Source organism: Triticum urartu, chromosome 3, assembly GCF_003073215.2.
Source record: "Triticum urartu cultivar G1812 chromosome 3, Tu2.1, whole genome shotgun sequence".
Taxonomy (NCBI): domain Eukaryota; kingdom Viridiplantae; phylum Streptophyta; class Magnoliopsida; order Poales; family Poaceae; genus Triticum; species Triticum urartu.
The window spans coordinates 420,096,332-420,102,513 of NC_053024.1; positions in this window are offsets into that span (position 1 = coordinate 420,096,332).

Here is a 6,182-nt window from a genome sequence, read left to right on the forward strand (position 1 = left end):
AATTACTGGATTTATTCTTTAATAGGAAATTCCAGAAAATAGTCAAAACTTCTAAAAATCATAGAAAATCAACCATAGCTCCAAATGCAAAGATTTATATATGAAAAATGATCAGAAAAATTCAATCTATCCATCTGTAATGGTTTTATGCATGACAAAACAAGTTTATCTTGCTGTTTAAGCATAATAAGGAAATGCACTATTAAGGCCATGTTTAATGAGCTAATATTTGAGTCTTTGATTCAAATGAGTTCATTCCTTTCTGTTATAACTTGCATTAGGCCAAGACACATTCATATTCCCATGTCATAGCATGCATCATATTGTTGCATATCGTCCTGTGTTGATTGTGTTCCGATGTGTTCTTCGTGGTAGGTTCTGCCTCCGAGGATATTCACGAGTATCCAACTGAAGGGCAGTATCCCACTACCACTCCATCAGGCAAGCAACCCATTGATCATTTCGATACAAACCCATGTTCTCGCTTCTGCTCTGGTTTACTGCATTAAGACAACGCGGTTCAAACTGCTGTGTGTTACGGTAGTTGAACCCTTATCCTCTGCATGACCTGTCATTGCCACAGTAACTAGATGAAACCCACTAGCATGTGTAGGAGTTGATTGAGCCATGTATGTGATTCCTACCTTGCTATGCCTGCTATGCTTAGAGTTGTGTCAGGTCTGGTTCATCTGGGTGATGGGCTAGAGTGAAATGCTTGTGTCGGTAATATGAGGGATGTGTTGAACATGTTTTGGTAAAGGTATCGATGAGAGGCCATATAGGAGTACATGGTGGGTAGTTTCATTGAGGCCGTCCATAAGAACTGAGATCTGTATGTGTGATTTAAGATGTAGTTACTACCGTACATTGGGCCCGAAACGAATGGACCCTCTCGGCTTCTTAATCACCCTAGTACTCTGTCCAGGAGTTGCAAATAGTTTCTGGTGTTTGTAGGTTATGTGTTGGCGGCCGTGCGTAGCGCTGACCCTAGGGGTGGGCTATGTTGCGGTAGATACACCGTGGCACGGTGTACCGAGTCACCCGTTTGGTGTCTCGGGAACCCTGTACACATCGTTCGGGGCCGTATGTGGAAACCTCGGCCGGACTCCCTGCGGATGGAACCTGGATAGGCGATAAACCTGGACTAGAGACTTAAGTGTTTAGGTAGGCCGTGGCCGACACCCTCGCTGGGCTTCCGCTTGAAGGTTGCCGAGTACATGTCGTGTAAACGGCGGTAAGTGGTGAAAGCGTGTATGAAGAAGTACACCCCTGCAGGGTATAAAACTATTCGAATAGCCGCGTCCGCGGTAAAGGACTACTTGGTTGCCTATACAGTTCATAGACAAGTTAATGGATACTACTAAAAGACTCAAGATAAGTGTGAGTACCGAGGATGGCCCTCTCGTAGGATGACGAGGGAGGATCCCCGTGGAGTATTGTGTTGGTGAGTAGTGGACTCGTGTGCGAAAACTATTTTACTGGTGGAGTTCCGTAGGATAGCTTAGCCAAGAGTCAAAGCTGGCTTGCTGCATTAACCCCACCACCTTCTTGAGAATAAGCATGTATAGTAGGTTCTGATGTAAGACTTGCTGAGTACCTTTGTACTCATGTTTGCTTAATTACTGTTTTCAGACGACAACACCGCCCCCTCCGATGGGTTCTACGTAGATCTTGACGTCGACGAGTGACTAGCCACCCAGGTGGTGATCCTGGCCATGGAGGGCCCTATGTAGATAGACAGGCTTCAAGAAGCCTTCTTTCTTCTAGAGTCTGTACTCAGACTAGTTGCTTCCGCATGTGCTTGTATGTTTGTATGACTTGAGTGTCGGGTCATGTGACCCCTATCTGTATGAACATGTTATGTATGGCTCCCTGGAGCCTTTAAATAAAGTACTTGAGTTGTAGAGTTTTGTTGTGATGCCATGTTGTATGTACTCATATCGGGCATATTGTGTGTATGATTGAAATGCTTGGTATGAGTGGGATCCGACAATCTAGTTGTTTATCCTTGGCAGCCCTTCTTATGGGGAAATGTAGTCTAGTGTTCCTCGAGCCATAGTAGTCCGCTACAGCCCGGTTCACCGGAGTCCTGCTAGCCCAGCACTACTGCTCAGGACACTTGACTGGCCGGCATGTGTTTCACTTTGTTCCTATGTCTGTCCCTTCGGGGAAATGTCACGCGGTGATATCCGGAGTCCTGCCTAGCCTGCTACAGCCCGGGTTCCCCGGAGTCCTGTTAGCCCAGTGTTACAGCCCGAAATCACTCGCTGATGACCGACATGTTTGATGTGATTCATGTATGCCTGTCTCCATAGGTCTATGCCGCTTTGGGTTCACGACTAGCCATGTCGGCCCGGGTTCTCTGTCATATGGATGCTAGCGACACTATCATATACGTGAGCCAAAAGGCGCAAACGGTCCCGGGCCATGGTAAGGCGACACCGTGGGATACCGTGCGTGAGGCCGCAAAGTGATATCAGGTGTTACCGGCTAGATCGATGTGACTTGGAATCGGGGTCCTGACAGCATTGGTATCAGAGCCGGACTGCCTGTAGGTTCGTTGAGCCAAACTGGTCGATGTCGAGTCTAGAAATGCTTTAGTTATATGTAGGGGAATTTATTGTGGGAGGGAACGTAAGGCTCTTTTACTCCTTTACCCTATGCCTCTGATCTGAGTCATTCTCTTCTCATTCAACGTGGGTTAAGGACTAGCCTCTCTCCTTCTATCAGGTTCACGTGTTACTAATCCGTAGTAGCTTATAGGATTGTTGTTACAAGTCCCAGTTCAGTTTCTACTATTCTTAGTATGTTGCTAATTGGATCAGAACCTTGATATGATGTTGTTGAGTGGTATTGCGAACTGTTGTGGATGTCTCAAATCTTTTTCTGAGCATTTACAGCTGTTATGCTGTCCAATTTTCCCTAGAAATTCTGATGTCTTTGCATTGTGGTTGTGCTTTCAGATGGCCAACCGTGTTCAAAACCAAGTGGTTCGCCTGACCCGGTGCCTCGACGTGCCCGGTCATACTGCTATGTTAGTCCGGGTAATGATCGAGACGGGTTACCGTTGGTATCCCGAATACACCGTCGAAGAGAAATTCCCAGACTTTAATCAAAGCCAATATTTCTGCACCGTTAGGATATTTCCTTCTTATCCTGGATCTACCGAGCCCCTTCACTGTTCCTATGGACTGGGGGTTACTGTTGAGATGGTTGTGCAGGATGCTGCCTATTCCATGATGACCATCATGCGAGTCCGGACTGGCCTGCTTCGGAACACCGACTTCCGTTACATGCCAGCTTCACTTCCGGGAGCTCAAGGGTATCTTCAGGCTAACTATGCTGACTCCACTCAGGAGGACTCATTAACTCGTACCACTGCCGAGATGCTCGAAGATAAGGACCGAGAGAATCGGGCCTTGAGGCTGGAGCTTTTCAATACCCGTGCTGATCATTGGGCCACATTGACTCGGTTTGCACCTGCGGTGCAAGCTGGATGTATGGATACAAGGGATCTGTATCCTGTGAGATCAGCTCTGCCAGACATGGTGGATTGGCGTGATGTGGGAGGCATCACCCCACCCCGTGGTCCCCGCAGGCCACCGTTTGTTGGTCCAAGACCTCATCCTAGTCCCTATGGTCCACAGGCTCCTCAGGACCGTCTGTTCCCGGATGGTCACGTTGAACTTCCAGGCTATGGAGGTGACTTCTATGAGGACTACTACGGAGCTGTTTGAGTTAGTAGTAGTATCACTAGTATTGTAATAGTTGTATCTTCACTGTCCCGCGTGACTGGTGGACTACAACTTAGTGTGTAATCAATTCCGGAGGTGTAGACAAATAATGTATAGGAGCTTGGAATGCCTCCGATGAGATGTAACGTCTTTCATCATAGTTGTACTGTAGCCTGGGCTTGTACTAAACTATGTATGATGTGTATGACCGATGGTATATATATGGCAGTTTTATATTGCCATGACATACGGATGAACATCTCTGCATTCCGTGTTATCCATTACATACTGCACTTCCTTGCTAAGTTTGATCCATCCTTATCTAAACCATTGTCTTGTTTTCTCCTAGGATGGTCAACACCCGCAGCAACCCTGCTGCCTTGGAGCAGGGGGAAGCCAGTGCAGCTAGGGGTGAAAATCTGCCTCACCCGCCTTCTCTGGCCGAAGTGATGCTGGAGGTGGAAAGAAACAAGCGTGAGACTAACCGTCTACTAGAGCGGATTGAACAGAACACTGCATGCCATCTGCGAAATGACTTGGTGTCAATCAATGACTTCATCAAGCTGTACCCACCAAAGTTTAACCATTCCGTCGAACCCCTCGACGCGGATGACTGGCTTCGCAGCATCACTCACAAGCTACGTTCTGGCAACGTAGCCGAAGCCGACAAGGTTACTTATGCTGCCTATCACCTCGAAGGCCCTGCTAGCCTTTGGTGGGAAAACTTCGAAGCTATGCGCCTGGTCGGCCAAATCACTACTTGGGCTGAATTCAGTGAGGCTTTCCGTGAGCATCACATCCCGGAAGGTCTCATGGATCGCAAGAGGGAGGAGTTCTGCAACTTCACCCAAGGAAGACTGACTGTGGATTCATATAGTCGTGAATTTGGGAATCTGGCACGCTATGCCCCTGAAGAGGTATCTACTGACGCTAAGAAGCAGACAAGGTTCCGCAAGGGACTTAGCCCTGAGCTTCGCCGCGATCTCCGTCTGCACGAGTGCACATCCTTTCAAAAGTTGGTCAATAAAGCCATCAGCGCTAAGATAGGCCAGACTGATTATGACGCTTCACGCAAGCACTCCCGTGATTTTGGCTCTTCATCCGGCTCTGGAACTCAGAAGCGCCGGGTGTGGATTCCAAGGACGGCACTGCCACCCAGGTTCATCCCGAGGCCATCCTTTGAGGCACCTCGTCCCAACCAGCAATTTGCACCGCCCAAGCCCTATGGTGGCCCCGCTGCTAATGCTGCTCCATGCCCCACTATGGTGACATGCTTTAAGTGTGGAGAGCCGGGTCACTATAGTCGAGAGTGTCCCCAGAACAACAATCCCATTCAAACTGGAAAGTCTGTTGGCCATGGTAAGCCCGCGGGAAAGACATTCTACGCCAAGCCGGTCACTACTGCCCGTGGCCATGTCAACTATGTTTCAGCCGAGGAGGCTCATGAGGATCCCAACGTCGTCCTTGGTACGCTCCTTGTTAACTGCCATCCGGCATCTGTTCTTTTCGATACTGGAGCATCTCATTCATTTATATCCGAGAACTATGCTCGATTGCACAACACGACATTCTGTGACATGCCCACTTCCATGGTAATTCAAACTCCGGGTTCCAAATGGCAAACTTCTAGAGTAAGCCATGGGAACGAAATTCTTGTCGATAGACTTGTCTTTCTTGCATCATTAATAGCTCTCAAGTCCACGGACATAAACATCATCTTGGGTATGGACCGGATGTCAGCTCATTATGCTAAGATCGATTGTGCCACTAGAACTGTTCAACTTACTCACCCATCGGGCGAGACAGTCAATGTCTTAACTCGAGTGGCCAAGCGCCAGCTTTACTCCCTAAATGCCAACCCTCTTCCAGACCTTGAGGATGTTCCGGTAGTCCGAGACTTTCCGGATGTCTTTCCAGAAGAACTGCCAGGTGTTCCACCTGACAGGGATGTTGAGTTTGTGATAGACCTTGTTCCAGGAACCGTTCCAATTTCTAGAAGACCCTACAAGATGGCACCCTTAGAACTAGCCGAGCTTAAGAACCAACTCGATGAGTCCTTGAAAAAGGGTTTCATCCGTCCTAGTTCCTCTCCTTGGGCTTGCCCCGTCCTCTTCGTTAAGAAGAAGGATGGAATGGATCGAATGGTTGTGGATTACCGACCTGTCAATTTGGTCACCATCAAGAACAAATATCCGCTTCCCAGGATCAACGATCTGTATGATCAGCTCGCTGGATCCTCAATCTTTTCCAAGATGGATCTGAGGTTGGGCTACCATCAAATCAAAATCAGAAACGGGGACATTCCCAAAACGGCCTTTGTTACTCGTTATGGCCAATACGAGTACACCGTTATGTCCTTCGGTTTAACCAATGCCCCAGCCACCTTCTCCCGGTTAATGAACTCAGTTTTCATGGAGTACTTGGATAAATTCGTCGTAGTATACCTCG